General features: G+C 31.4%; 1 protein-coding gene across 1 annotated transcript in view; it reads right to left on the minus strand.

The window, feature by feature from the left end:
- Positions 1–21,354, minus strand: part of MS3_00001978 (uncharacterized protein) — a 29,008-nt gene extending 7,654 nt beyond the window's left edge. The window contains exon 1 of the mRNA XM_051209516.1: positions 20,289–21,354. The gene's annotated coding sequence lies outside the window, so the exon portion shown is untranslated. The remainder of the gene's footprint in view (positions 1–20,288) is intronic.
- Between the last annotated feature and the right edge of the window lie 564 nt (positions 21,355–21,918).

The following is a 21,918-nucleotide window of genomic DNA, read 5'->3' on the forward strand; positions in this document are numbered from 1 at the left end:
TATGCGCTTGTTTTTGAATTGTTTATTTGTGATAGTTGAGATCTTCTTTTGTGCATATACAAAATGGAGAAAGTGTGAGAGTAAAGGAGAGAGAGATATATATATATAAACGATATTGAGTGATAGATAGTAATCTATTTGTGACATTTATTTCGGTATTTTGAATTTTTGATCATGAATGTGATTTTCTAATTTTGTTTTGCAATAATAATGACAATTCATAATATCATTATTAAATAATAGCGATAATGATCTTCACAACTAAAATATCAAAGCTAAGATGAATAGAAAAACATTTACATGTCTCAATAAACAAATAGATTGTTTTATGAAATCATATGTGATAAAGAAAGTTGATTTTTTTAATCATTTCAAGATCTATGTGATTCTTCTACAAGTTATCCGAATAGAAATTTAGATTTGTTTACTAATAATCGACATTTATTGACAATAGAATACCATACACACGTACGCGCACATGAACCAAAAATTTAGGGAAGTATCTCATTGAAAGTGTCTATATCTAATGTTAATAGTAGTGATACTAATAACGAAACTATAATAATAATAAAAATGGTAGTAATCATAAGAGAGAATAACATGTGATGGATCAGCCCTGAGTTTAGTTCTATCTTCTACCTTTGAGATGGTGGAGAAGATTTGTAGCTCAAGTGGATGATTTTGATGGAGTTTTGTTTTCTAAGCCGGATGGTTTGGTCGTGGAGCTTTCATCATTCTTCTGAACGACATCATCAGCACAAACTTTAGGTAGAACAAAACTCCGTCAAAATCTTCTGCCTTACTTTTAACACCTAAATTTAGTTTAGATTAGGTGATAAAGTTTGACGACAGTTTACTAATGGAGAATTTATTGAGGCCATTTTTATTCAAATGTTGCTTCTAAGTTGGTTATGACTAAATTTTTGATTTGTTCGATCTTAATAATTTTCGTTTAAATACTGGGTTAAATTATCATGGAAAAGGATATTAAATTCGTCCGATCCATCTTCAATACTTCATTTCTATCCGGTTGTTTCTACGATTACAAAATATGCAATAGCTCTAATAGGTTTACATCATTTTGGCGAACACTGATAAAGAGTCTCAAACTGTGACGAAACAGTTGTTAAATGCCACTCTGATTTTCATTAGTTTTGTCATCAAATTCACTTTGTAAGGTAAATTGACTTCAAAGTAAACAATCTCTATGAACATCCTATGTTAATAATAACCACACGTACACTAGTGACTAAACTCGAATAGACTTCTGGAAATCTCAATGAGAAGCCTTAACCCACGCAATCCAAACACGCTGGGAGTTAGACAGGTATCCTAAGTAGAAATGGATAATTGTCACTGAATATCTTAGATCAACAGAAGTTAAAAATATGAATGTCCAGAGTTTAACCTCAAGATGGGTCGAGTCCCATACTAGGACGAAGCAGTTGTTTCACGACTCCCCCTTACTTTTCATTGGTTATTTAGCTGAAACCAGTTCCAGGTAAAAAAACAACTTCAAATTGAACAATTCCCGCAAACCTCCTGTAGTAACGATAATAACTGTGAATTCATTACAAAGTCCCTATTCATTATTCTATGCAATCTTTATTTACTGTTTATTAAATAATCGATTACTTTTTATAATGAGACAAAGAATTTCGATTTCATGATAAATAAACAAATGATTAGGAATCATTGTGAATATATCCAACATTATCGTGTAACTATGACCACTGACACATACACATGCGTACATGTATGCAAGTATATGTACTAATTCTCCATTCATAAAAATTCTACCCCTTTAACTAAGTGTAATTTGGGACTAATTTTTAATGTAATGTGATTATTCCATAAACAAACGTATACATAAATACACATATACAAAGTTTTTAAATGAAATCTGTACTTCTAATAAGTTCAAAAGATTGAATTATTTTGAAAATTTCATGAAAACATTAAATCAATCACGCCATCTATCAACATCCTGCATGTAATAATCTATAGCTATTTCTCTGTATCTATTAGATATTGAAATATATAATGATTTTAAGAATACCATTGAGAAATCGTAGTAATAATGATAAAAACTGTTTAAAAAGCCCGATCTCCAAATTATTTTTTTTGAAACTGACTAGTTATATTGATGAAAATGGATTACACTTGAAAAACAAACTCTTATTTGTCTCCCTATGCAACAAATCACTGACTGTCAAAGTTCTACTGTAATATCATTAGTCCAAGTCAAATCTTCATTTTTTTTTAATAAAAATAATGTTTCTTAAGGATAAACGAAAATTACACCAACCTAATCATGATCATCTTTCAGACTAAACAGTAATCGTAAAAAACATGGAATTAGTGCTTGACCCAGTAAATCAGTGGATAACCCATTGGTCATTTGAAGTGGAAGGTACTAGGTTGAAGTCTCAATGTAAACATCAGTGCTGGAATACTGGTACATTCAACTAAGTAGTGCCAAATGAAACAAAACACGGATCCTGGATTCCACTAACAGTCATATACCAAATATATTAAATACTTGTGATTTAATGCCTACATCAAAACAATCCAATCGAGATGAACATATATACCAAGAGAGGCTAGTCAATTACTATCCCAAATATCAACTATCTGTTTTATTTATTTTTTTGGTTGAGACCATGAATCAATTGATGTTAGACCACCGTTGGAAACCTGGAAGCACTGGACGGCCGTTTCGTCCTAGTATGGGACTCCTCAGCAGTGGGCATCCACGATCCCGCACCCCACGGGATTCGAACCCAGGACCTACTGGCTTCGCGCCTGAGCACTTAACCATTAGACCACTGAGCCGGCATCCAATGGTGTTAGTGTCTAACATCAACCAATCCACGAAATTGCGCGACCAACTTCCATTGTACTGAGGTAGATACCTGTCTCTACCCGACACGGATTAGCTCCACTGGTCACGACTTCTCACTAGAACTCCGAGAATTCCCTCACGAAGCTAGTCACTAGTGAGCACATGTTAATTATCAGTATGGGGGTTGTGGAGATTGTTAAGTTTTTGGTTGAACTTTAGAATCTAAAATCTATTTGTAATCTTGTCTCTGTTATTATTATTATTATTATTATTATTATTATTATTATTATTATTATTATTGGTATTAATTCATCATTATTACTTTCTAAACTAACTTAAATTCATTTTTAATTTCATCTTAATCTCTATAATACAGTCATTAAATGTGAATTTTATCTATTTTGTTTGTTAGTTGAGGTCATCAATCTGAACACGTTTAAACAAGTATAGTTACAATGAGAGAATTCGTAAATGAACACGGACATGTAAAGCAGTTTTCTATGCTCTAAAAGAAATCAGTCATAGTACGAAAATAACAAAAAGATTATAAGAATAGATAAAAGTAATTTGTTTGAAATAACATACACATACATGTGTGTGAGTACAACCAAGCATTTGCTATTCATACAAGTGATTTCTTTACTTCTCTAATATGTTTATTCTCTCACTTCATGTTCTATCTCATTCTCAATATGCTGGATTAATTGCTTAAAATACAAAATACTGTATTTAATGCTAGTATTTTATTGATTTGCTTTTGAAGAAAATACTTTCTTGCACAATCCACCCTTGTTCCCGGTTTGTACAATCTTTCTTTATTATATATATATATATATATATATATATATATATATATATATATATATATATATATATATATATATATATATATATATATATGGATAAGCACTGAAATCAATAAAATGCTTTATAATCGATTGTCTGCATTGTATACTGTTCTGTGTACTGTGTCACATTTCGTTTGTCCATTAGCACTTAGATTATTAGGGCTTTGTTGAAATGTTTTCTTTTTATAAAAACAAATCAATGAATTCACTATTTTATTAAACACTAGAACATTTTATACCTCAGAATGGACTATGCTCTTGATGGACATACCACAAAAAGAACTCTTTCCTTAACACTGATGTTTTGGATTTTTCTACTAAATGAAAATTTCAATAAAAATATTACTAAATATCTAATGGTTTATAATCTACCGTGTTGACTTATGGCTTATAATATTCGAATTACCTGACGCGTATTCCAGTTTCTTTTTTTAAAAAGACTTTAAGGACTTGGACAGGATATTTCTGTGGTACCAGTCGACATCCCTTTACATACGAAACTAAGTCAATTTTATTAAGAGATATGGTAACTAACGATGCAAAATCAATATGACAGCAAAATAATCTTGGATTGTATACAATCAAGATATTCAATTGCCTAATAACGTTGGCAGTTTTTGTTCACATCGCTAATTCCCTTATTATTATTATTATTATAAGCTTTATTCAACACTATATTTTTGGCACAATATAGAATTCTCAGCATAAAGTATTTCAACAAGTTTCCTTTTCTTATATATTGATCGATTGTGACGATAAATTTTGAATGATGACCAGTTGGGTGTTAGGAGTTCGGTAATCCACATTTGATTAATGTTCATTCGTTTCAATGCATATTGCCAGCCACCATGATGTCGCTGATCGTACCTTTTTGTAACCCGTGTAGCGAAAGGTTGCAAACTTTTCATAAACGCGCCTGAATAGATTGTGAGCACAATTTAATGGGTACCATGATATCACTGATCTAATACTAACCGTAGTCGGAGTTCAGTTTTATAAGAAGCTTAAAGTAAAACAGTAACAGTTATAATAATCTGCTGTTTGAAATGAAAAACTCTGTTAGTCAATTAATTTAGAATATTAATACTAACGAGCATCAGACGGCCCTTTCGTCTTAATATAGAACTCTCCATCAGTACTCATTCGAGACCATTCTAGGGACCGAACCCACTATCTTCTGATCTATTTTAAAACATTTCACTATTAGAACCACTAGGTCAGCATCCATTCCAGAAATTTCAACCTTAAACAATCGCAATATGGAGCAATGATCATACAACAGCATTGGGAAAAACTCTTTCACTCCGGACATGTATGAACTCTACTAGCTGGAACTTTATACTAAAAATTCAGTAGCGTTCTGCTGCCAGCCTTTAGTAATCTGATTAGTATAATTTAAGTTGGAGGCGCTTTATTGAGATTAGGTCAATTTGTAGATTGTACTCGTTAGAATTTCGTCTTAGCTGCTTATCTACTTATTCCTGTTAACCCTCGTGGAGAAGCATAGAACAACCACCAGCATTCGCCACCCAATACTTTCCAATTGCTATTCATCCTTTTCATATCCGCTTCCGATTCCCGGCTCAGTGTGTTCGTTGGTTTCTCCCTTTTCCGTTTCCCTTTAGGATTCCAAGTAAGCACCTGTCTCGTGATGCAGTTTAGTGATTTCCGTAATGTATGTCCTATTCACTTCCAACGTCTCTTCTTAATTTCTGTTTCAGAATTACGTTGGTTTGTTCTCTCTCACAGTAGGCTGCTGTTGGTGGTATCCGACCGATGGACATTCAGAATCTTGCGTAGATAATTGTTTATAAATAAATGTACTGTTTTGATTGTGGTTCTAGTAGTTCTCAACGTCTCAGCTCCATACAGTAGAACCGTCTTGAAGTTCGTATTGAAGATTCTCACTTTGATATTGGTTGACAGTTGTTTTGAGTTCCATATATTCTTCAATTGTAGGAATGCTGTACTTGTTTTGCCAATCCTCGCCTTTACGTCTACATCCGATTCTCCTTGTTCATAGATGATGCTTCCGAGATGCGTGAAGGATTCCACATCTTCCGGAATTTCTCAATCAGGTGTGATTGTGTTGGCGTTCCCTGTGTTGTATTTGAGGATCATGCTTTTTCCTTTGTGTGTTGAGACCCACTGATGCAGAGGCTGATGCTACACTAGTTGTCTTGACCTGCATTTATTCGTGTGTGTGGAATAGAAGGGCCAGGTCATCCGCGAAGTCCAAATCGTCTAGTTGCTTACAAGCTGTCCATTATATTCCGTGCTTCCCGTCAGATGTCGAGGTCTTCATAATCCAGTCAACCACCACAAGAAAGAGGAAGGGAGAGAGTAGACAGCCTTGTCTGACTCCAGTCCTTACTTGGAATGTATCTGTCAGCTGTCCTCCATGTACCACTTTGTAGTGTAGTCCGTCGTATAAATTCCGCATGACGCTGACTATTTTCTCAGGTAGTCACTCCATAGTGTCGAAGAAGTTTCCACAATGTTCTCCTATCCACACTGTCAAATGCTTTCTTATAATCAAGAAAGTTGATGTATATTGACGAGTTCCATTCAATCGATAGCTCAACGATGATCCGTAGTGTGGCGGTTTGATCTGTGCACGACCAATCCTTACGGAATCCCACCTGTTGGTCTCAAATTTGGGTGTCTACTGAGTCGTTCGTCCGATTCAACAACACTGTCGAAAACATCTCGTGGTACTGATATTAGTGTGGCACCTGTGTAGTTCTCATATTTGCTCAGATCTCTCTTCTTTGGTATCTTGATGAAATATCCTTCTTTTCATTCTGTCAGTGGCACACATTCTTCCTCCCAAATCTTCCTGAATAGAACGTGGAGGATGCTTGCAGTTGCTTCTATGTGTGACTTCAGTGCTTCAACTGGTATATTGTTAGGCCTTTGTTGCAAAGCAAGGGGTCGATAGTAACGACGGTGAAGTCCCATCCTACGATAAAATGGCTTTCTGCCGCTCTTTGATTTTTAATAAAATTCCAAATGAGATCAATCTATTACGCTTACAATTTAAAAATTAGACCAGTCTCAAGAAAAGTTCTTCCATTAAAGAAGTAGGATAGTTTGACTCCAATGGACAATTTTAGTTTAATAAGATTGTTGTTAAGTGTTCATAATGAAGTATAATTTAGTGTTTATGATCTTCGGCAGTAATTTATTAATTCAACTTCATACACTATTCAACAGAAAGGAAATTAACAAAAAATGAAATGCATGAGAAAAACCATAAAGCAGAATTTGACCTATTAGTATTTATTCTTGTTAAAGATGTAAACAGGTTTCGTATCGATTCAGATGTTTTTTCACAAGTTATTCTCTATCATTTTTATTTAATTAGATTACATTACATTAACATTTTAATTAGAATTATTGGAGCATCTGTACTTTAGCGACAACCTTGAGTGAGCCTGAAAATGACCTTACGAAAATTTACCCCGCTATTAGTCAGTCGGAATGTGGGTTGTATAAATAAGTAATTTATTACAAACAAAAAAAACTGAAAAATATTTCTGTGGTTAAAAGTCGGTTTTTTACATCGCTGAATTCATACTATACAGAGAATTTGGAAAGAGTACAGACATTTGGTTGTGCTGTGAATGACAAGAATTTCGCTCGATGTGCAATTTTCCTTTGCAACAGAAAAACCAGGTTATTCTTGTGAATTAGTATTAATGTCAAGTCATATTCACTGTGTAGTCACAAAATAGACGTTTATTTATCCGTTTCCAACATCTCAAGCACTAAACAAATATATATTCAATTAAGATCTTCATAGAGTCCAAATGAAATATGGCAATTTGTGTTGAAACTTTCTAAAAGTTAAAATAAACCGTTTAGGACATCCCCAGGAATAAATCACAACTGGTTTTGTGGTCGCGATTACTTAAAGTCGCCTATTACTAAGCAATCCAAAACCACTACGACAATATCTATCAATTACCATCTAGTTTTGCATACTTCTTAAGATAGTCTCCATAAGTAAAGTAAGCTAGTACACTTTCATAGGCAATGACCTCATACACTGAGCTATTAGTTATTTCTGAGTTATATAGTTTCCTCAAAAGTTGATCATTAAACTAGTTGGTTATTGAACTGAAGTCAGTATTAATTGTCAAACCACAAATTCAAAAATCTCGCAAACCTTTCAAACTAACAAATAACTATTTTTGCGAAGTATTTAAAGCACATTTTGTCAACATTTTGCAAGGAAATCAAAAAAATTGGACAATATCTACCATTAACTTATAGATAATAATCAGCATCCATATATGAACACATATAGGCTGTAAAATTAAATCTCATGCCGACAGTGTAACATGTGATATATAGAAAACAAGTTAACTTACTAGATACTAAATAATAACAACATGAACTGGATCATCATTAAATTATAACAAAAACCAAATAATTAAAACAATACAGAATCAATAAAAATGTTTTTTTAGTTATTTTTATGAATAGGTGGAGATAGTGCAAAGTTCACAAAGTACTGCCATTCAACTAAATAATTAATTTGCTATAAAACTAAGTAATAACATTGTAAGTTATTAATAAATGTAAAACAATTCTGGAAATTATCGGTATGGGTTGATGGCGATTTTTAAGTTTATAATTGAAATCATGAATCGATCAATGTTAGATCATCATTGAAAACCTGGTCGAACTGGATGGCCGTTTCGTCCTAGTATGGGACTCCTCAGCAGTACGCATCTGCGATCCCTCACATGGAATTTGAACCCAAGACCTTCGGTTTCGCATGTGAACGCTTAACTCCTACACCATTGATCCGTCATTCAACGGTGTTAATCTCTAATTTCAACCAATCCACAAAAGTGCGAAACCGAAGGTCCTGGATTCGAAACCAACGTGCGGGATCGTGGATGCATTTTACTGAGGAGTTCTATACTAGGACGAATCAGCCGTCCGGTTCTTCCAGCTTTTCAATGGAGGTCTAACACCGACCGATTTATGATCTCAATCAAAAAACTCTGAAAATGAAATTCGAACTAATTCCCAGATAAACAAATTACAATCTTTAAAATGTTATCTATTTAACGAGTTCGTGGGAAAATACTCACAATACGAGTTCATTCTGAACATAACATCAAGTGAAAAAACATTGAGAACTGAAATAAATTGCTAAATTGATTCATTTTAGTTTGATCTTGTTTAGTAGACTGAACTTATGACCTTTTATGTTACACAATCAGCATGATATCAGTTGTTGTAGAATGGTTTAAACTTTAGAATGGAATTTTGGATTATTATGTAAATAACTGAATAGTTCGAATTTAGCACAAATCAGTTGTCCAGTGCTCTCTAATTTTTAGGGTGTAAAGTTATACCTAATGTCGCTAGGTTATTCAAGGTTAGAGAATATGAATTTTGTTTCAAGTAAATTCGACAATAAAACAAGACATTTAAAGTTGTTTTTAAACAACTGTTCATTTGATACTTATCAATGTTGAAAGCTCTCATTTTTTTTACTGATCACATTTTTGAAACTCTATAAAGTTACCGTGACAACGAACTTGAAAAGCTATAGTAACCACAGATCCCTCCTTTAGTATTATCGGAGCAAAAAAATGCTTTCATTAAATAACTAATCGAAATAATCCCCTCTATATATTCCAGCCGATTAAATTCGAGTGATCACGTTTGAAACGTAATCCCTATGCTAAGTAATTTGTTATCGATATGTGTTGCATTTCATACACTTAGTTACTAAAGATAGTAAAAAAACAAGGTAGTGTTTATCAATTAATCATATGGGCACTATTGCTCTCCCAATAACTTTCTAACTAACTGCTTATTTATAAGAAATTCAATACTCATTAAATTAAGTTGTTTATTTTAATTAATGTTGAATATTGTGAGTAAATGTATTTTGTTTAAAGATGTCTAGAATGTATGTGATAGTAATTACATTAGTCTCTCATAAAGACAAATTTTGAAAGGTTCAATGTTATTATTATAATGTAAAGTTGTAAATAAAATTTAATCACAATTAAAGGCGTGATATTATTGATTTGTTAATCGATTGTTCAAGTATCTTCAATCGGAAGCCTAAATTCTATTATTACTTGTAGTCTAATAACCATTAGATCTTCTGGATTCTACCTTTTTGGATGGGAATAATTTTTTTATCTAAAAAAATTTTTCTATTTGAGTAAGTTAACAATTTAGCAAATAAAAAGTCCATTGTTACTTCTTGTGATACTGTACTAAAAATACCATCAAAACTGTAAACGTTCTCTTTTTTATACGAATATTCGTCAAGATTAGAACGAATAGTTTGTCAGAAATTGGGCGCCAAGTAAAGAGAAGTCATTATATGTAAAAATTATATCTGAAATAATCTCAGCGATTGAAATTTGAATAATTCCAACGTTTCGTTCAGCTAACTTGTCTGGACTTCTTCAGGGTAATAATCAAAATCGTTATCATCAAATGATGATGGACGAAACGTTGGAATTATTCAAATTTCAATCGCTGAGATTACTTCAAATATCATTTTCACATATAATGTTCTCTTTTGTTGTTGTTGAAAAATCCAGTTATTTTGAAACAGTACAGTTCTTATCTACTTTACAGAAATCAAAAATAAACTGAAGACATTGATAATCAAAATTGGTCATTGAACAAATACAAATATTAACATGATAGAAAGGTATTCTTTTAGAGATATTCTATTATTTTTACAATATGTCATAAGGATTGCTATAATTTTTACTTATAATTTATCTGAATCTGTAAGCTATATAAAAAAGTTTTGAGATCACTTCAGTATGTTTTAAATTATGTTACTTATGAAATAAAATGTTGCTGGTTCCCAGTACAAATTTTGAAAATCTATCTTAGAGTTATTCACTTATCACTTAGCCTATAAATTAATACCTACTTTTGTGTCAGATTGTTATATTTCATATAGCCTAAAGTTAAATTCACTTGGTATTGTTTGGCTTGTATCTTCCCATTGAGGTTTAAGACTGCAATTGATCAGTCTGTTATTGGCATATGCACAAGCAAGTGGCTATCAGGACTCAGTAGCTGAGCGGATAATGCGGTGGCATTTGAAGCGAGTGGTACTGGGTTTGAGTCCCAGAGTGAACATCAGCTCTCTGAGATGCAGGTACATCCAGCTGACGAGTCCCAAATAGGACGAAACGCGCGTCCTGGATTCCACTGCTAGCCACTATCCATCATTGTTTACAATAACTTAAAGTTAGTTTTTTTTAATCTCAAACTGACTCTAAATAGAAAATCATTGAAGATCAACAAAAGCATTAGATAGTTTTTTTCATGCTAGTTTATATTCAACAAGTAGTTGGTAATAATAATATTTAATTATCTTAAATTGTAATATAATATTATAGGAACTAATGAGTAAAAATTTATCGATCATTATTTTGACTTGAGTATAGTTTAATTGAGACTTAGATATTTCATCATTTAACAGATAATAATAATAATAATAATAATAATAATAAATTGAACATGATTAAATATAGTAGAACTAAACATATAAACAATCATCCTAGAAGATACATAATAAAAATTTACATCAAACTAGATAGTATGAAATTTTATTGTAATCTCAGTAAGATTGAGTTATATAGGAGTAATTTGTCATTCATTTTAAATAATCTTGGATATAAAGGGACATTTATAATGAATGAAAAAATACTGAATAAAGACTACACATGTTTGTACAGGTAATGAGAAAATTTGTGCATGATTTAAAATACACAAATAAAACCGTTTATCACTAAGTTTATTTGATTTAATTTAATCCTTTAATAATAACAATTCCTATAATGTGCTTCTGATTTAAGAGTTTATAATAGTTTGTCATAGAACATATTTATATATATAATAAGAAAATTACAATGCATATTAAGTTTTGGGTTGTACAGAATTTTTTGTTATACTAAGCAGAATTATTAATGATGTATACCTAACGAGTTAAGCATAAACAGGCAGATCATATGATGTCCCAAGGTCATTGATCTGATGGAAAGAAAAGTCAATGTTCGATTGATTTACTCAAATTTGAGTTTAGTACAAGATTAACTCCGTTTTGATTCAATGCAATGGTGACTCAATGTAGTAGTCGGTTTTGTTTTCTCGTATGATATTTTATTCTGTATAATATACGATATTCTTGTATTCCATTGATATGAACTATGCTCAGTCTGTGATTTATTATAACTCTAAGTATTTTTCATATATGGGATTTCATCCTAATTATTAATCAAAATGGGTGTACAATCAGTACATAAATGAATGTATTTTCTACTAGAATCGTCGTTGTCGTCATCGTGTTTTGGGGTTAATAAATCATGGCTTATACCAGTCTTTGTGTTCTTACTTTCGCGTTGTGGGAATTGCAGAGGTCCCTCGTTCCGAGTATAAGTGATAAGCGTTTCCGATATAACAATCAGCGACGACCAGATACAAAAAGTAGCATTAAAAGAGCCAAGACAATAAGCATTCAAACGACAAGTTATAACACTCATATAATGAGATAAATATGTGGGGGAGTTATTAGTAATGGATTATTCATTAAAGTTAGTGTCCATATGTTTCTATTACATGCATCCTGTCATTAGTAGGTAATCATGAACTGTACTTTTTGTAAGTACTCCTTACCATCCGGTCTTCATTTTCGTCTTTTTTTTTCTAGTTAGGTTGATCAAGCATTAGAAAAGTGGAAAGCAACTTAACTGGACTACAAACCATTATAATATCACCGAAAACCCTATATATATATATATATATATATATATATATATATATATATATATATATATATATAAATCTCAGAGCATAATTCAAAATCCAGTTTCTCCTAGCCTTAATAGATAAGAGATAATCTCATATTTATTCGTTATAAAATACGGAATTAACCAGTACTGTAATAAAATATTACATGAAAATATATTACAAATTCCATAAATACATGAACACAATCAATTATCAACAATGTATTGAATTAAAACAGTAAAAGTATATCTATACACTTAACTCTACTAAGAAATTGCACAAATCTTACTGTTAAATATTTTGAAATCATTTAAAAGAAGTTATAGTTTCTATTTATCTCTAATGAAAAGAAATGTATTTCGATATGAAACTGTTGATAACAAATTATTCAATAAATAACTTGGCATTAAAGTAAAAGCCATTTGAAAAATGAAAATATTCTACAAATAAGAAATTCAAGTATTCTAAAATATGAACCTCTACAGCAAAGATGTATCATATGATCTAAGTACATCAGTTTAAAAGTGTTAAGATAGAACATTACTGTAATCAAGTATAAAGAAGAAAACTACTACATGGAATTGAATTTATATATTTAAGAAAAATATCTTCGATAATTCCATGCAAATCTTTTCAGTAATCAAACTGATATCAAAGACGTGTGGATATGAATTTACATATTTTTTTACTTAAGATCATTTGAATAAATTTGACGTAACATTTTGTATTGATCAATTGATTCGGGCTCTTATAATCGCCCGATATTATAGTGAAAAAAAGATTATATAATCAAGTTAACCTTAAATGAAAAGCCTGTTTTACACCTTTTACGATTTAGTTCAAACTTATCTACATGTAGAGTAGTTTTTGTGAAGTTTTGAACTACTTGTTATCATCTTATAGTGAAAGGTATTTTCAGTCTTTATGAAAATTAAAGAACTAAAGAATAGATATATATTCAGTGGTGACTGAATATTTGGAAGATAAATAGTAATGGTAAGCAGTGACTCCTAAATTTGACCATATTGGAGGTGATAAAGTAACTCACAGGTGCTACTTGTTAAGAATCGTGCTATCTGGAAAATTTAATGATATTAAACAATATGAACTACTCAATTTCAACTCAATGGTACAGTGGTATCCTCCTTACCACAAAACTTGAAGGTCATAGGTTCGATCTTTGATAGTTATGCATTAGTTGGAGTACCTGTCTAGTTAAAGACAGATGCCCAATACTCCCTGGTTTTCAGTAGTTTCCCAAAGTGAAGTCGATTCATGACAAAAGTCATCTCGAAAACTAAAATATTTCAAGTCAAATATTTACTGATGACTAATTGTACAGCTAAGTATTTGAGATCACTAAGAAAACACTAAAAACATTTTAGATCAGTTGGACAATATCAGATAATTCTAATTACAATCACTCATTGAATTATTTTTTGATAAATTGTCAGTGTTAGAAGATATTATCATCTTTGGGTGGTGAGGTCATAGTTAAACTTCAATGTGTTAGGTTTGTTACCCGGAAGAGAAATGTAAAATCGTTTAGTACCTCTTCGAAGAAACAAAAACTCTGTAACTCTCATGCTTAATATCTTAGTTTGGACCTATTCAGTTTTGTAGGTGCATGGAAACGAATAGTAAAACTAAGTTTTAGGTTTAATGCTAATTGATTTCATCTGATGGTCGGAGGGTGAACTCTGACGCTGTACAACTTATTCCACTAACAGCATTACAGGTCAGTGGATAAGTATATCTTTACAAAATAAATTACAGAGTACAAAATTTGTGTAAAGCTATCAAGACTTAAAAAGCAAATTTTAAATTAGCAACTAAAGACACGGCACAACATAACTCAGTGGTCTTATTTACTAATGTAACATTTAAAGAGGCTAAGACTTGATCAACTATTTCTTAACCTTCAATAGTAATAACATGATTCTGCCGAAGATTTTTCGCACTGGTCAAAATCGGACAATTTCTCAGTTATACTTAATATTTTTCATGTGTATTAGTCAAGAATAACTTTCCTTTTGTAAATGAAACGGAGAATAATGCGATATTCCATTATGATACAACAAATAAGATGAAGTGGAAAATTGACTATTAAAACATAACATTGCTAAAAATGTATCCCATAACAAGACGTTAAATCTGAAGCCAAATCGATAATTTGTACTTATTGAAGTAAACTAATTCTAAATTGGATAAACAAAAAGAAACAAGGTAGGGCGTGACTGAACAGTATATCGATCTAAATCACCACATCTAAAAATTCAGTAAGGAGATGTCAATGATATCAAGCTGACAAGGTGAAAATAGAGAATACCAACGATAATAATAGTGATTTAGAGGAAATAAGCAAACCAATAAAGGAAGAAAATCCATCGAATAATAGAATGTTTAAAGATTAGCGTGAAATGAAGACCAAACATTTTTTAATTCTTTAAACATTTTCCATTATAAATTATGATTAAGAAATGAAAATTTCTATGGATTATTCAGATCAATAATGAAAAATTTGGTAGATGAATCTAATGTCTGAACATGACCATTCTGAGTCTTCTTATTACTGGCTTCTACCTTACACTAGTACTGTATTTTGAATTAAATAGTTAGTAAAAACATGTTTGATAGTAATTTCTATCTCGTTTTATTCAGCATTTCATTTGACTTTCCCCTTTTCATTTACTTTGGACGATATTAATAGTATGCACTCTGATAAGATAGGAAGATGTGAAACATCACCGTTTCCTGACCTTCACTTTCAATGTAGTGAATTTGGGTTTTCCGAACTAAATGTTTGGACTGTGAAGCTTTCATGATTTTTATAAACAAAATCCCCAACACAAGATTAAAAAGTAATAGGATAATAAAAATTCTTCACAAGTTATTGACAAATAGTTCAACCAAAACGAAATTTTGATCCTTGTTTAATAGTTGTAATGCAACAAGTCGCATGACTTTGGCTGAATATTTTATATATGGAAAAAACTATATCATTGACTCCTTCATTAATCCATTTTTGTAAGTAAATCATCTGTTCGAACACTTTAATCTACCAGTATTTTATCAAATTAATTATGGTGCCATGAAAATAGGCAACGGTACAAATGTAGACAGATAATACGTTCAACCTGTGGTCATTATTCTATGCTCTAGAGCTAGAAGTTCTCAGTATTAGATTTGTTACGATCAAGAACATAAGTTACAGTTATTCAAACTCTAAATCACCTACGAAATATATAATGTTAATATGTGAAGAACAGTCTTGGTAATACTTATTTTTCTTTTGAGGAACAAACAATATAATGATAAGAAGAAAAAACCTTTAATTTGTTCCTTAAATTCTTTAATGAATAATTCTTGGCCAGTTTAACTTGATTAATTTTAGTGTTTATGTTATTTAACTATGAATGAAACATATATCAGATCCAAAAGTAATTTCGAACTATTTCGTTATGCTAGCACAGCACTAGGTTGGAAGTAAGATGAAGGCAACCAGATCATCAAGACATGAAGTCATTGAATGTTGGTTTTAACCGTGACTGAGTGTGTTAAATTTCCGGTTTCAGTCCACGTGATGATCGTTGTCTAGCACTAAATATCTGAAATGGCGTGGTTGATGATTTGCTGCAGTACTATAGGTTCATTTACTTTTCATCTTCCTTTAAAACTTGTGTCTTGGAATTATTTTAAACTTTCCAGTCCTCAGCTTCAATTGTTTCGTTCGAAGTGTGACGTTACTATGTACTATATACGAATCAGTTAATTTGTAAAAAATATAAGAAATAGGGTAGAATATGTAATTTAGATACGATTGATTTGAATCTAGTTGTGACTTGTGGTTTCCATCATACTCTACTCTCGTCCATTTATGTACATTTATGTTTACCATCAGACTATGATCAGGTTAAGGTATTCTATGTTCCAACCACTTGGTCAATCATCTTTCCTAAACAGTTCAGTTCGGATTGGCTTGAAATGAGGAATCTTTATTTAAAAGGTAGTATAACGTAAAGCATCTATTTGTGATCGTTTTGCTTATATGACCAATGAACGCAATAGTGAATGATTCGAGAGAAAACCCAAACATTTAAAATAGGAGTTAAAGAATTATCAGACTGATAATCGATGAACTACTTCATAGGTGTTGCCCTTTAGCCCGTAAGTTCATAGGGCCTTCAATTATTTCATCTATTTGATGATCATAGTCTAACACATTATATACGCATTAATAAATTTTCTCTTCATTTTATCTCTCAATTACAAGATAAAAGATATCACAGATTGATTTCTTCTATTTGCTTGGATGAGATACTCTCTTCCTGTAAAATTCACTTTCCACGAAAATATTAAGAAGTTAGAGTGGTCAGTAATGGTAATCAATCATTTATCTGAAATGTCCTTCATTGATAATGTTTGGTATTTTTCATTCATGTTTATTATATTGAGAAGAAGCCTTCACATTAGTGTGACTTGAAACCTTTATTTGAAATACCTATATCATTTGGCATCCGTTAATTGTGTTACTTTCAACTATCTAACGATTTCTAGTTCAACATTCTCCCGCTATTTCGATATCCTTACAAGATTTAACCAATAGTAATGTGATAGATATGCATATAGTTTGTATTTCATTTTATAAAATGTGAGAACATTTAAACGTTGATAATTCACCGAAATATGCATCTAAATAAAACAGTACACATATTTTTCAGTCATAACAAGATAGAAGTCATGTTCATCTACTTACGAGTTCACAATTTTAATCAATATTATTGAGAGGTAACTAGACATCTATTGAAATGTGAATTTTGATTTATTGAGCAGTCAGACAAAGGATTACAGATAATTATAAACAAAAATACTATAGTTTTCTTCAACTTCCAATATCAGTTAAACTTATGTTTTAAATTTCAGCATCATAAGTAAGAGTGCTTAAAATAGGTAACTAGATCTCAGTAACATAAAGCACTGATTAAAAAATATGTCTAGTTAGATTACTGATTACATCACATTATTGGAAAGACATCACATTAAAAAAACTAAATATATGTAAATTTTTCTATTCATAGTCAGTAATCATAACGTAATAATCACCAGTTATCTATGTTAATAATAACGTAACCAAAATGTCATGGATGTGTTGTAAGTAGATGATCATAAACATTTGTTTACCACAGATTCAGTGTTAACAAACTTGTGCTACAAAACTTTTGTATGATATTCTAAAAATAGATATGGAATTAATTACAGCCATAAACTGGGTGTCCAACTCCGTTGTCCAGTAAACTACAAACAAAAAGTAAAACTGATTTGTCATTCTGATCTGAAAGTTTAATATTATCCGAACATTAGTTCACTTAAAATTGAATCTTAGATTTCAGTCTACATAGCAAACATATTGTACACTTAAACTAATAGAGATAAGTGAGAAAAATGGTAATTTTATAAACCCCTGAAAATATTTCTAGTTGGTATAACTTCACGTTGTTCACTTCGGATATTATGTAATTATATAGCAAAGGAAAATATACTTGTTTACTAATGTTACGTAGACAATTATGTAGAGGTAGATTACATGCTAAAGATTTTTAACTTCTAATTAACAAGTCATGAATTCAAGTCTAGATCAACGTACCAAACTTTTAATAAAATCCTATTATTAAGCATTACAAGATAATGCTGGATTAAAAATAGACTCATTTAAATGTTCAGCAAGTATGACCGTATAATTTGTAAAATGACACTACCTACAAGCTATATAGTGTGACACTATGTCCGAATGGACAATTTAAATCTTACACATTAGTGGTAAAAATTCAAAGCCAATGCGGCTTAACTCAACAGTTATAAAACATTTTCGCCTACTGACTAACATTTCAAGAAGTTAAGAGATAGTAACCCGGTTTAAATGATTAATTGTGGGGTTACGTGAGATTTTTAAGTTAGGTTAAAAGTTTATAATAAGGGTGTTAACTTAGTGGAGTAAGGATAACGCTCTTGCTTCGAAAAATGGGTTTGGTTCCAAGTAGTATTCCTGAGGAACTGTATACTAGTGCTCTGTGGTCTTCGATTATACCCAAGTTGATTTCAATCACTGATAAACGCCACCCACTTAAAGGACAACAGTTTAATTCGAATGTTAAAAGTATGAACCTAACGTAAGAAATTTTATTTGATTACTAGTTTATGTAAACAACTCGATCTAATTAAAGTAAAAAAAATAGTTAAATATTAGTAATTTTTATTAATATATATATATAGATATATATCCAATCATCTAAAAACAAATGAACAACTCATCTATATAACTAACTCCATGTTGTAGGTTGTTAACTCAATTTACATCATTACTAACTATGAGAATTTGATTTAATGTTAGTTTATACGTTCGTCACTTATTTGGTATTCATTTCTAATGAATTCAATAGTCTTTGAGAATGGAAATATTCTTTTGCCATAAATTATGACATAACTATCAACTAATCAATAGTTATATTTAACTTTTTGTATGTGACAATCCGAATGAGCATCTGTGGTAATCGACTATATTATCAGTTAGCTAAGTATGTAAGGTATGAAACATTTGTTGCCAAATTGTGGCATATTGAACACGAGATCTGACTGCATTGTAACTGAATTTACAATATTCTCAAATAAATTTTTTTTAAACTAGGACGTGTTAACTCTCTGCTGTTTCGTAATATCTTTCACATAAACAGAAGTAGTTCTTCAGTTTTGATCAAAAATACCTTCAGATTGATCAATAATAATAATATTTGTTGACTACCAGTTACAAACATTACAATTTTCGTGAATCACTTTTGTATAAGTTATTAAATGTCAAAGAAAATCATGAAAGACATCAATTATTCACTTTGGTGGAACGAAAATCTAAACCATAGGAGAAAGTTTATGTTGTAATATGTAATTATTCGAAACAAAACTTTTAGGAAGAGTAGGAAAGTGAGCAGATATCAATATTTGACCAGTCATATATATATATATATATATATTAGTAATTGTTTATCTATACATTAAATGTTTAATTAGATAAGACTACTTCAGGGAATCAGACCGTTAATCCAATGGATACTTCCTGTATTTCAATTTTCTCAAATTATTGATTGCGAACACTAGACTCTACTCTAGATACGTGATGAAGTTAGACGGTGTGAGTCAAACCTTAATTTCCGTTTCCATTCAACTTTCATCATCATGTCTATAAAAATAAATCAATTTTCTAACGAAGAGAAGCACATTTATTAAAATCTATATTTACTAACTATCTTTAACCATTATATCATGCTTAAGTTTCCCATAGGATCTCAATATTACAGTTCTATAGAGAATTAGGATGGAAATATCATTGCAGAATTTAATTCGATGGTTTAAAAAATAAATTATTCCTTTTAAAGACTCATATATCTAGGTTTGAATTCAAGATGGGTATATCTGAAAAATCCCCTTGAGGAACTTAATAAGTTTGTACCACTCACTAATTTATAATACATATTTGAATAATATCAGAATGGGTTTTGTGGAGATTTTTCAGAAAATTCACAGGTTGAAATCATGAGTCAATTGAAGCTAGACCACCATGGAGGAGTCCCATACTAGGACGAAACGGCCGTCCAGTGCTTCCAAGTTTTCCATGGTGGTCTAGCTTCAATTGACTCACGATTTCAACCTGTGAAATATTTGAATATTATCAGTTTATGATAAAAATCTGAACTCGTACATTCAAATGTTTGATTATCATAATTCTGAATATTACACAATAAAGAACTCACTTTGTTAATACGATAGGAAATTTTCAAATACTTGGTTTTATCGATTTTAAAATGAATTCCAATATTTGAATTATACACAAAATGTTTGTCTTTGTTTTCTTGCACAGTTTGTAACGTGATAAACGTAAGACGTCCCAATCTGTCTCTATAAATATGATTTAAATTGTCAGTCCCCTGATTTATGATAGACGGAAGTGCCAAATAATCCACTTTACTCTATCGACAGATGGGTGTGCTGTCTGTCTGTTAGTCTGTGTTACAGCTAGCTTCAACCTGATTTAGGCAGCACAACCCATTCGTTAATGGGTACTGTATATTTGTGAGCCAGTGCACGGGTTAGAGGAGCAAGTTTTGAGAGTGAAAAAATCAGTCACTGTATCCATTATTCTCAGTTTGTGTGTAGGTGTGCAATCACTGTTATTTACAATTTAGTTGTTGGCCTTATGGAATTGTGCCTTTATTGTGCTCCTGCCTTCATAGCACTGGTGACCATACGCTCACACACACCCAAAAATTTTCTACACCCTTACAAAGTACTCACCCACTCAAACTCACCATCACCCTTACTCCCGTTCTGCTATTCTCCTGAATCGGGATGCTACCACCCTTATTATCATTTCTAAAGAACACATAGCAACCCATTCATGTGAGTTATAATACATGGATCGATAGGACCAAGGCAGAGCTAAACCCAGACTTTAGACAGCTCAAAAAATGGAATGTGAATTCAATGGGAGACAGCTTGAAAGTTTATGCATGTTTCATCTGCGTTCACCCACGTCCAGAGTTCTAAATAAGTTTCTAGAGCAGAGGGGGGTGGTAATCAATGAGTATGAAGCCAATAACCTGATTATCATGTGGCCGAGGTCATGTCTGTGAAAAATAATGGACCACAGCAACTAAATCCACAGGAGATACAAGCACAGACTAGTATCATTTCCTTTTCAACTTGACTATTTCAAATTGATTAGTGCACATATACACAAACGCACATATTTAACTACATATGCGGGTGATCTCTGGGCTTGTGGGTAAAATGAGGGTTGATAGAGATATAGTGATAGACATATTTATGCACACTTAAAAATGGAATTTGTGTACAGATGTTATGTGTATAGATACACCTATGTGGGTGTATGTACATAAGTTTATAATGTATTGTGAATCAGTGAACAGAGATACAAAGAATGTCACTAGAATTGATTGGAAATACGTTTTTCAAATTTGTTCTCCAATTCTGGTTGGAATTAAAATCGATCAATTAATTAGCCAACTAAATGATACTTTTCATATCACTAATTAAAGTTTCCATTTTTAAAGTAATTATTGCTAAAATCCGTTTTCATGATTTAAAAACTGGTTATGAGTGTGTTAGACATATTAAATCATAACATATTTATTGATTTGACAAAACTGTGGTGAAGATGATTCAAATACAATAAAGTTAATTATGAGATAACTAGTAAACTGTACTGAGTAATTACAATTAGCTTAAGTTGCGGTAAAGATTAATATGATTAATATATATTATAAGATATGATCTACAAATGAAAAACAGTCGATAAGGTTAGGGTTATGGATAGCTGTTCCGTTTCTTGATGGAGTAATATAGAAAACAAGAATTTCAGAT

The sequence above is a fragment of the Schistosoma haematobium genome, chromosome 1 (assembly GCF_000699445.3).
Source record: "Schistosoma haematobium chromosome 1, whole genome shotgun sequence".
Taxonomy (NCBI): Eukaryota; Metazoa; Platyhelminthes; class Trematoda; order Strigeidida; family Schistosomatidae; genus Schistosoma; species Schistosoma haematobium.